This window comes from Mya arenaria, chromosome 10 (assembly GCF_026914265.1).
Source record: "Mya arenaria isolate MELC-2E11 chromosome 10, ASM2691426v1".
NCBI classification, from domain to species: Eukaryota; Metazoa; Mollusca; class Bivalvia; order Myida; family Myidae; genus Mya; species Mya arenaria.
Genome location: NC_069131.1, coordinates 72,476,501 through 72,488,634, shown reverse-complemented (window position 1 = coordinate 72,488,634; position 12,134 = coordinate 72,476,501). Strand labels below are relative to the sequence as shown.

Genomic DNA, 12,134 nt, shown 5'->3' with positions numbered 1-12,134 from the left:
TGTGATATATGTATCCGTAACGTGAAATATTGCGATACGGTTCTTTTAATATTATTTTTAAATATTTTTTCCGGTGTCAATTACAAACACCACGTGACTACTCTCGTGCGGCAATGTGTATATTGGATATATTGCGATATATATATTTTATTTTAAGCACTATTTAAGTAATTGCAGATACGCAGATGATATTGACCCATGAATCATGAATAAATACTTTTCATCAACATGATATAACTGGTTTTTTGTTATCATATTTAAGATTTTTTTTTATTACAGTTGAATGATTTTTAACAGTATAATTTATGCATTTGTTGCAAAGAATACAAAATTATTCTAATATTTACAGTAAAATCGGATCGTACTTTTGACGGGATGATGTACAATTCTGTTTTTGACAGAATCAAGTCTTGGATTAAACTATTTTTACGTCTTATTTGCATTGTGTCGGTCATTGCCTGGCGTTTGGAAAACTATTAAGTATATAGGTTACTTCTATTTTACGGTTAAAGCTTTAAAATATATGTTCAGATGGGAGATAATGCCGTGTAGTAGTCAACCATATTGTTATGCTGTACGTCATGCCATACTTTGGTTAAAATTGTTTTGTTAATTGAAACCATTTCCATAATTTCAGCGTTGGGTTGATTACAAACTATTTGTTAGATGTTTTTACACCTGTTATTTGAAATATGCAACTGTGTTTGTAACAGGTTGGCAAACGCCAACGATTTAGGATGTTGCTAATTGCCAAACAAAGGAGGTGTCAGTCGAAGCCATACTGACCTTAGCTTACTGTATTATTGTTTCTTTGTATCTAACTTAGAACCTTGACATGTTTTGAACTATTTGAAATCAGAAGTAATTAGTTTGAGCTGAGCTGACAATCTTTTTGAAGTATTTCCTGTTTTTCTATTAGTTTAATTTATGTAATGCATGACCGAGCCGCACAATATAAGATAACAGATTTTTAAATGTTGAGAGGAGAGGAGAGAAAAAAGGTAGTTCTTAATAGAAAACGGACTCTTGAAATTTGTCTGAGCTCGGAGATGGTTTTACCACAGTCCAGCAAACTATAGCGTTGTCGCTGTTATACAATATATTTGGTGTTAATTTTTGGACTACAAATACTGTGTTATTGCATCAAGTATTTGTTAAGGAAAGAACAACAGAATAAAATCGTGAGAAGAACTTGCTTCGTGAAAAGGATTTGGTTTGGACTTCAATAGCTAATTCCCCATAGGTGTCAAATAACGGGTTTATAGTTAAAAACTCACGGCACAACAATATCGCTAACACTAGACCGCTGAAAATGTTTTCTGCTACGCTTTTCTATAAATAAATTACGTCTCTGGTCGAAGACGTTTCAAAATTTCATCATTCAGAACAATCTTTCATAACAATTTAACGTTTATTGCTTATAAACTGTTTTAAACGATATCATTAATATCACAAACGGAAACATATCACCCGAATCACTCAGGGTTACATGCAACTAATACTTACAAATAAGATACGAAACGTGCTTTGAACGGCATCATGCACTAAATAAGGTAAGTAACTGCATAACGTTACTTAAGATGAAACAACAGACATCCGAATTGTTGTATTCTAGGCTTTAATAAATACAAATTATGTATTATATTCACAGCTAGAGAACAAGCTGTACACATGTTGATCAACGTGTTGTTGTATTATCTTTCAGAGAAATTAGAAATTACGAAATTAATACCAACTTTCCTTACAAAGTTTTGACTATGTTAAAAAACATTCTATCATTAGTTATAAATTAATATTCGTGTAATTAGACGTGCATTGTGCTTTTTTAAAACCTTAAATACAATTTTAGATAAGCACGATGTACGTCTATTTACACGGATATTACTTAATAACTCAGCGGAGCACCGGCATTTCATACAGAGCGCCTCGTTCCCACAAGGCGTCAATTAGCCGTTAATAAGAGGATGTTTACCTAAGGCTTTTCTGATGAACAAATATACATGCATTTGGGAAACGTGTTTAAATGGAATAAAATCGTATTTGCAATTTTGATTTATATATTTCTTATCAGTAATTTGCATCGTCGTTATTAGAATAGAACATCAAAAGTTCGATGTAACGCAACATTTTGTAACATGTGGACCATTTTTCCTCAAAATCTTGGGTTTCAGAGCAAACAATTACTTTATATCAAGCACTTTTATTTCGATGATCGTGAGTTCAATTATTCAATCTTTAAATAGAGTTAAAACGTTTTACAAAATTCGCTGGGAAATTTGTGTAAGGGTGTGTCGTAAGTTTGAAAGGATATGAGGTATGTTTGACCATAGACAAGATGGTTGCCGTAACGCGGGGAGTTGTGTAGAAGGATGTGATATACGTCTTATAGTATATGAGGTATATGTGACGACCATAGACAAGATGACTGACGTAACGCGGGAAAATAAACGGAAGGATGTGTCATACTTCTGAATGGATAGGAGGTATGTTTGACGACCATAGACAAAATGACTGACGAAACGCGGGAAAATAAACGGAAGTATGTGTCATACTTCTGAATGGATAGGAGGTATGTTTGACGACCATAGACAAAATGACTGACGTAACGCGGGAAAATAAACGGAAGGATGTGTCATACTTCTGAATGGATAGGAGGTATGTTTGACGACCATAGACAAGATGACTGACGAAACGCGGGAAAATAAACGGAAGGATGTGTCATACTTCTGAATGGATAGGAGGTATGTTTGACGACCATAGACAAGATGGCAGACGTAACGCGGGGAAATAAACGGAAGGATGTGTCATACTTCTGAATGGTTATGAGGTATGTTTGACGACCATAGACAAGATGACTGACGAAACGCGGGGAAATAAACGGAAGGATGTGTCATACTTCTGAATGGATAGGAGGTATGTTTGACGACCATAGACAAGATGGCAGACGTAACGCGGGAAAATAAACGGAAGGATGTGTCATACTTCTGAATGGATAGGAGGTATGTTTGACGACCATAGACAAAATGGCTGACGTAACGCGGGGAAATAAACGGAAGTATGTGTCATACGTCTGAATGGATAGGAGGTATGTTTGACGACCATAGACAAAATGGCTGACGTAACGCGGGGAAATAAACGGAAGGATGTGTCATACGTCTGAATGGTTATGAGGTATGTTTGACGACCATAGACAAGATGGCAGACGTAATGCAGTGAAAATAAAAGGAGGGATGTTGTGAAGATGGCTGCCGTAAAGAAAAGCGTTTTAGTTATAACAGAGCGTATTTGCCCAATGCCTTCTTTTGGTGTATGAAATAACAAACAGTTTATCAAAGCACACTTCCTTAATAATTTAAAGATGTGTTGCTACTCCCAAATAAGATGTACCACAATTCATGAAATTGTTTTAATTACCGAAAAGGATGTATAAATATCGAAAACAATTGTTTTACGAATGATAAATTTGGCTTAATTTGAATGAAAGGTACAGGAAACACTGTGTTTCTGCCTTATGAGACGATTTCTGTAAATTGACTTACCAGTTAATTGATATTTGTGCGTTTCAGCCATTTTTTACACGGTTACAATCTCGTTATCGGTAGTTAATATTTTCCATAAATGCATTATTTAGTAAGCAGTTAAAAGTTTATTTCTCAATGATGATGTTTGTTGTACATGTGCATGTATCAATTTAGAAAAGTAGTTGCACTTAAAGGCAAAAATACCCCCCTTTCAACAGAAACCGTCAAATGTTCCGACAGTGTTAAAAGTAAACAGATCAATTAATAAAATTATGTAAATATATTTCCATTTTTAAATCATTTTCAACAAAAAATTTCAGCATTCTTTTTTTCGAAAACGTTTAATTGACTTCAATCACAATAAAGGGAATATCACTTGTTTAGTAAGCCTGAAAACATGCTCTCTGCGGGCGCTTTTGACGTTATTTGCGAGTATCGGGGATTTAGTCTCATTGGAGCCCCAGTGACTGATACAAACGTTATTTTGAAGTATATTGACTACTTCACTACGTATAATGTATCCAACACAATCCATCTTATTAAAGTGACACTCTTTTCTAATTAAATGAGAATGCGTTTTTAAAGGATTGGTTACATGTGCCCAGGCGGTATAATATGGAATGCCGTTAGGGCCATCGCCTGTAAATGTGTTGATCTGAAACGCGATACTCGATAGGACGATGATGAAAACGATGATCACGAATCTACGATGATGAAAACGCGGCAGTACGATGATAAAAACGTGACCAAACGACAGTACGATCATCATCATCATCATCATCATCATCATCATCATCATCATCATCAACTATGACAATTACGCATCATATATATCGTTATCACCATTTTAGTCATCGTCGCATCATGTTTAGCAATATGTCGTCGTTGCATTATTGTTATTATAATTATCATCATCCTAGTCGTGATCGTCGAATTATCATTACTTGTATTATCATCATTGTCGTCGTGTCGGATTATCATATCATTTTCATCACCTTAGTCGTCGTCGTCGTTTTAGTCACATTATGATTTGTTTTATTATCATTGTTGTCGTCGTAGTCGCATCATCATCATCATCATCATCATCATCATCATCATCATCATCATCATTATAAGGGAGGGTCGGGTTCCCCTGCAGAAACTTCTAATTCATCATAGTCACTAGAAAGCACTCATTATTATGTCGTGTTCTTAGAAGAAATGTTTGTGGATCATTCTAGACGCTATTGTTCTAAGAATACAGCCTATATTTTTTTCGGTAGTAGTACTAGTAGTGGTGGTGGAGGTGGTGGTTGTATTAGTATCATTGATAAAAAAAGGCAGGTGCTCAGGTTAATTTGACGTTACGTCACTTTACTTCAGTCTTTGTCATTCGCTCTAGCGGTTCGCTATTGTTAGTTTTTCCAATCAAATGGAGAATTAACAAGACGTTTGTTAAAGGAATGTATGATTAACATTAAGTTGGTCGTTTTTATGATCGTACAATTCCGATAATGGCAGATTGTAAAATCCTTCTGAAACGCACACCTGCATCTGACATTATGCGCATGCGCACCGGATGTCAAAAGTACGATGATGAAAACCCGATAGTACAATGGTGAAAACGCAACAGTACGATGGTGAAAACGCGATAATACGATGGTGATTAGAAGACAGTTCGGTAATAAAAAACGCGACAAAACGATGATAAAAACACGACAGAACGATGATGAAAACACGACAGAACGGTGATGAAAACGCGACAGTAGGATGATGAAAACACGACGGTAGGATGATGAAAACACGACAGAACGAAAATGAAAACGCGACAGTAGGATGATGAAAATGCGACAGTAGGATGATGAAAATGCGACAGTAGGGTGATGAAAACGCGACTGTACGGTCAGGAAAACGTGACAGTAGGATGATGAAAACGCGACAGTAGGATAATTAAAGGGCGACAATTTGATGATGAAAACACGTCAGAACGATGAGGTGAACGCGACGGTGGGATGATGAAAACACGACAGTAGGATGATGAAAACGCGACAGTACGATGAGGAAAACACGACCGAACGATGATTAAAACGCGACACTAGGGTACGATAATAGGATGATGAAAACTCGACAGTACGATACTACGATAACGAAGACGTGAAATCACGACACTACAATGATGAAAACGCGACAATACGATGGTGAAACAACAATAGTATATCGCATTATTATCATCATACTGTCGTATTATCGCGTTTTCGTAATCGTACTGTCGCATTTTAATCATCGTACTGTCGTATTTTCGTTATCGTAGTTTCATGATTTCGCGTTTTCATTATCGTACTATCGAGTATCGCGTTTCAGATCAACACATTCACAGGCGATAGCCTTAACGGCATTCCGTAGTATGAACGCAAAAAGGCACGCAAGAAAATTCAGTGAAGCTTTCTTGCAGAAAGCATTAACTTTATTACAAAATAAAACACTGACCTGATTTAAATAAGGACTGATCACTTTCATTCAACGATTTTATGTTTTGAGTGGCTATATTTTCAGCCGTTTGTAAAGCAAGGACGCCTTCATCTGTTTTCCTCTGAAGCACGTCAACAAGGTCAATCGCTTTCCTCTCTAGCCCTTCAAGTGCTGCTTTGATGTCTGAAGGTGGAATCACACAGTCGTCACTCTCCAGCTGTAAAGAAAATTAGTATGTCTATATTTATTACATTCGGAACTCCTCGGCCATTTTCCTCTCATGTAAAAGTGAGACAATGCGATAATCTTCTCTCAAAGTGTCAAACTTAAATGGCCCTGAGCCAATAATCAAATACACAGGAAATTTGCCCCTACTCACACCAAGTGCAATTAACAAAAAACGCCAAACATTCCATAAACTAGGCCTTTAACTAAGTCTTTAATTAAAACTTAGATCAACAATTACAAGCTAAACACTACATTTAATTAATCATATCATTCCAAATGTTACGAGCTTCTTCTACTGATGTCCCGGCATACATCTGGTGTTGTTTGCGATAAAAATGGCTGAGGAGCTCTGAAATTATTAATTACTAACCACATGTGTACGCCGACGTACACAAAAATAGAAAAAAAACCCATAAAGTTCATGTACACCTCGAACATTAAAGCGATCCTTTATATATAGAACGTATTCCACAACGTCTTACCTTATCAAGCTGGTCTATGGCATCTTGCGCACGGGGATTTGCTTTGTGAAATGTTGGGTCAGATAATAAGGCCTTCAGGTCTGTAAACCAGACTTTCAAGTTATCGTCAGTAACTTCCGGTTTCGGGGCATGGCGGACATGCTTCCCAACATCTCGGACCTGCGTAAGGGAATCATTATATTGTGAATAGTGATGTAAGCTCAAGGTAAAACGCCCGTCGTTAACTATTTATGGGCGAAAGGTGTAAGGTCTGTTAACCGTTAGTGAACGCAGCTAATGATAATGCGTCAGTTGACCATACTTAAACGTGGTTAAAGCTATAGTGCCACTTATCTGTTGCCAGATGTAAGATAATGTTATGTAGAATATAACCATAAATGGACTCAAGCTTAAGGTTTAACGTCAACAATTTATGGGTAAAAGTTCAAGGAAAAATACCGTCGTTATTTTTTTACGAAAGCAAACTTAAGGAACTTTAACCGGTTATGGTCGTGCGCTAATGGTTGAACGTCTGTTCACCGTATATTCGTGAAATAAAGGTATAGCGTACATCGTTAACTGTTAATACATACACTTTAAAGGGACTGTACACCAGATTGGCACCAAAAAAGTTTTTTTTTCTGTAACGAATCTCAGGACAATTATTTAATAGAATGTGTTACGCTTTGATATTATAATTGTACAGAAAAGTACCGAAATGTAAAAAAAGTGTGTCGGATACCGAGTTCGAACCCGTGTCGCCAAATTGCAGACCAGCGTCGTATCCACTGAGTTACGACGGCGTACTATACTCGGGTGACATAATTTAGCTATAGACCTATCTCAGTAATATCACGTGATAACATCGACTAGCCAATCACGCATAAGGAATGAATTCTACTACTGGCAGGTAGACATACCCAGTAATCTTTTTTAATGGAAAAATACGAAATAACTGCTAAACTTAAATACATTGTAAACTATGTGGTACTTCAGTTAGTAAGTTTCAATGCATTGTACACATTGAAACCATGTTTATATCAGTTTTTGACAATTTTCTTTTCCTTGCAAATTGATCATCTGGTGCACAGTTGCTTTAAATGAACTGCCTTTCGTCAATTGTGAATAATTCTGATGAACGCAACTTCTTCGGATATGTTCGGATTTAGAATGAACGCATAACAACATACATGAAGATTGAATCTACTTCATCTTGTTATTTATGTATTTATATATGGTGTCAGAATGCGTCGAAAAACTTAAATTGACATTTAATAAAGATTTAATTAATGATATGTGAAATGTAATGAAGTCATTAGTGTTAAAATTTTACGTTTTGAATCAAAGTTATTTCAAGTGGTTGGTCTTTGTCGAGCTATTGTGACGTAAATTGTTAAACTGTTTCCGCTTACGGTCGGGTCGTTCCATTTATGGAATAGGTGAGAAATAATAACTGTAAGCTTTTCTGACATGAAATGAATAATTTGTAACAACTCCTGAATAAAATAATGAACTATTGGTGTAAAAGATAATGGCATAAACCCCGCAATATATTCCTTAAATGGATGTAAAGTAATGCTATGACATTGATATGAGCTTAAGGTATGACGTCGTAAGCCGTTAATGGACGTGAGCCAAGGGTATTACATCCGTTAACCGAATACGGACAAGAGCTTAATGTTTAACGTTAGTTACTCGTTTACGGTCGCAAGCATAGTAAACATGTGATATAACACTTGTATACTTAGATCTTATTATATATAACATGTTGCCCAGCTTCATACGCTAATTAACCCCACATGATGTTAAATCAATAAATGCTGTACATATTTTTTTGTATTACTCAACAATCGTAAAATAAAGCCAGCTGTTACCTTATGTATACATCTTATTTGTCAAAATATATTTCTCCATTCAAATACCTACCATAGTTGAAATTTATAATATCTATGAAATGCGTAAATTGAAGTTATCGAAAGGTAACGAGTGCGTATAAAAGACCTTTTCTAAAGGCATATCTTTGCGCAAACGGACCTTTGCTCGTTGATGTGCAAAGTGATGTAAATGGACGTTATCTTGACTTCATATATTTGTGCAGTGTAGATATGGACATTACATGAAGGTGACAAGTGCATAAATTGACGTGAGATACGATACGAAATGTCAGAATGGGCGTGCTAAATTTTAAAGTACGTAATTTGTCCAAAGCAACAGGTATAAATTGCGAAAATTGACCGAAAACAAATGTTTAAAATTAGTAAATAGATCGAAAGCTGAAGGAATAAAGTGAGTAAATTATCTTAAAACAAAAGTGATGAAATGATTGCACTAAACCAAAAGCTAAGGGTATTAAGTGCGGTAAAGGACGTGAGTTCACGGTAGCAAGTTCGTAAATGGAACTATTTGACATTTCTCAATATTTCTGTAACACATTATTCAGTAACTCATATTTAAGGTCAAAATCTGACGAATGTTTTGCGTCACTTTGATTATCAATAAAGTATAAACTTTAAAAGCTAAGTTTGTGTAGAGAATGCATTGCGCTATAACTTTGATGTAAGTAATAAGGCATTACACTCTACGTACCTTGGTGCAAAGATTGCGTTGAAGGGATAGGTCAGCGGTAAATTACTGTTGAAATTCTTTACAGTTGATGTAGACACTAATTATCCCGTTTAAGTCAGTATCGTCCTCATTGTCCACATCTGCGTAGCCATCTGGGGGCATAAAGCACTTGGCAATATCCCACGCGTTTACACACCATTTCCTTGCATCAGTATTCTTCCATGATGGTTTCCCAAATCTGTGTTTCTGTTCTATGACATCACGGAGCGTATCACAAATGTTTTTTGGGCATGGCCTTGTTGGGATTAATATCTTCGTATTTTGGTCCATGTGAAATTTGCACCTTCCCGAATCGCAGACTTTATTTCTTGGATTACACTGCACAATTTCTACTGTCCTACAGCTATTGCAAATTAAACCTATATCCATCCTTTTATGGATTTTGTCGGAAACAGTGTTACGATAATCGTTACATTTTATTATAAGGCACGGACGAAACATACGACTCTTGTGAAAACGGCATTGTCATGCATTGCAAATCTTGTTATTAGGGTCGCACGGTATTACTTCAACAATGGAGCAGTTCTCACAGAGGTCAGGAACAAGATGTTTTATTGCTATTTTTAACGTTTCGGTGCGAATGTCATCACAAACATTACAAGCAAACGAAGCAAGTCCTTGCTTTGTAATGTTCACAGCCACCGACCCCTTAAGCCAGTTTTGGCTTCCGGGTGTTGTCAATATTTTCTTGTAATCCTCCATTTTACCAGCTATCGTGATAATATCCCATTCGAGTTCTTTAGTGGCAACAGCTTCTTTATTAGTTTATGGTCGGCATTCGTCTTTCGACAATCATTTAGTGTTTATAAGTATATGACATCGACTTGTCTGCAACATAAGTAAATAAAAGCATCGAAAATGGCATTGAAGTGTTTCAAAACAACAAACATCAAATCTATATGACAACTGTTAAAGTCTGAGTATATGAAAGAAATTAATATTATAAAAAATGAAATTTTCTTGGTACTAAATTTATTCATGCACTCGGAACGAAATGATGTCCTTTTATAATTGAAATGAGTTGTCTTGATTCTAATTACCTTAGTAAAGAGTGAATCCTCACATCACCGCTTTATTTCTATCTCATGAAAATATCAATAATAATTGCAGTCATATTAAAGGATTTTCAAGCACAGGAAATGATTCTCTTATAAAATTCACAAATGCATCCGATTACTCTGAAGGTTCGTGATAAATATGGAAATGAAAAGATTCTCCAGATCAGTGGTATACGGCGTGATTTCAAAATCGGTGAAGGTAAGAACACTTTGTTGGAGGGTCATTCAAAATTTAGTTAAAAAGAACTTCATCACTTTATTCAAATTAAGAATGCCACAGATAATTTCAATGTTATTGACTATCTGGTAACGTCCAAGAATGAGTTTGTAGCGTACTGCTTTCGGTTGACCTCATCATCGTCATTGGGAACGTTTATTTCTTCGTTTGCCACGTTGCTGCCGGACTGTGCTGGTTGAATGACCGCATCACTATGTTTGTGGTCGCCATGTAAATCAACATAAGTAGACTTCTATGTGACAGTATATTTCGTCAAACCGCTGCATTTTGTCTGAAATAAGCCATTTGCAAAATGCAATAAACCTGCTACCCGGAGATACGGAAATACGGACGCTTATGTTTCCTTTTATTGTGCGGTGATTAAGAAATGTCAGGTTGTCTAATACCTCGTTGCATTTTATATTTGAAAACAAACATGTACTAAACTAAAACACTGCTTTGCAAATGATTTGCCTCTCATATGTAAAAGTCGTCGGCTTTTTCTATACAGCAAAACTGACGCGTGACCGATCTGTTAGCCTGGCGTTTGGTGTCCCCACCAACGCCATCACATGACCATTTGTCGGTCATGAAGCATTTGCACCGCAAAAGCATCTTGTAAGGATTAGCTACAACATAAGACATATGTTTGTTTCGGTACTGACTAGTAAGTGAATCTGAGGTTTAGTGAATGGTTGGCTTATGCATCGATGTACCTGATACAATCAACCGTGATTCATGCTATACAAGGTAACCCTCATGCGTATATTAAACGTGATTGTAAAATGCAGAGCATTTATATACATGTATGTGTATTTATTTAATTTATACGTTAACATGGTGATTATATTGTAAACGCTGTACGTTGTACGAGCCTTTATACTATTTCTGTTCCGTTCTTAAAACCTGACAATAAACAACAAGTTTTTTTTAATTAAATTTCACTAATGACGATGATTTATAAATAACAGTCCACAACATTCTGTTTGAAAAATACTATTTATTATAACAATGCTTTCATGAACATACGTATCTATAGCATAAACATACGTAATCTTACAGTGAACATGGACATTTTCATTGAAGCATTTATTTTAAATGCGAACTAACCCATCAATAAGTACCAAGCTTAAGACTTGTAGTTTTACAACTTAACAGAAATGAAGCTAATATTTGGTTGCTCGCCTGCTGGAAACAGGTTATAAAATCTAAGACATTTAGAACATGAAGGGGAAGTCTTAATGCCTAGGAAGGAAATCGCTCGCTTCACTCGCTCCGTCATTCTTAATCATTAAGAGTTTACTTTTTGTATTCTCTACAATAAACAGTAGCTAGAACGACCCTCGTGCGGGTTTTCAAAATGTCCTCATTCAATCCAAAGTCAGGACCGTCTGCTACTTCTTTGTATGCACTTGAAAAGACACAAAGAGTGCTCTCATAAAAACAAAAGAAGACTGGAGATTTTGTTTGATATAATGTACAATAGATGTAATAAAATATAAGACCAGTCGCCGGGTGAAGCATTTATTAGGCTGTTAATTAAATGTTTGGGTTTCAATTTTGTACTAATTGTCAG

General features: G+C 35.9%; 1 protein-coding gene across 1 annotated transcript in view; it reads right to left on the bottom strand.

The window, feature by feature from the left end:
- Window positions 1–9,606, bottom strand: part of LOC128205009 (uncharacterized) — a 32,874-nt gene extending 23,268 nt beyond the window's left edge. The window contains exons 1-3 of the mRNA XM_052906404.1: window positions 9,245–9,606; window positions 6,680–6,838; window positions 5,988–6,186 (exon numbers count right to left, since the gene is read on the bottom strand). The gene's annotated coding sequence lies outside the window, so the exon portion shown is untranslated. The remainder of the gene's footprint in view (window positions 1–5,987; window positions 6,187–6,679; window positions 6,839–9,244) is intronic.
- Between the last annotated feature and the right edge of the window lie 2,528 nt (window positions 9,607–12,134).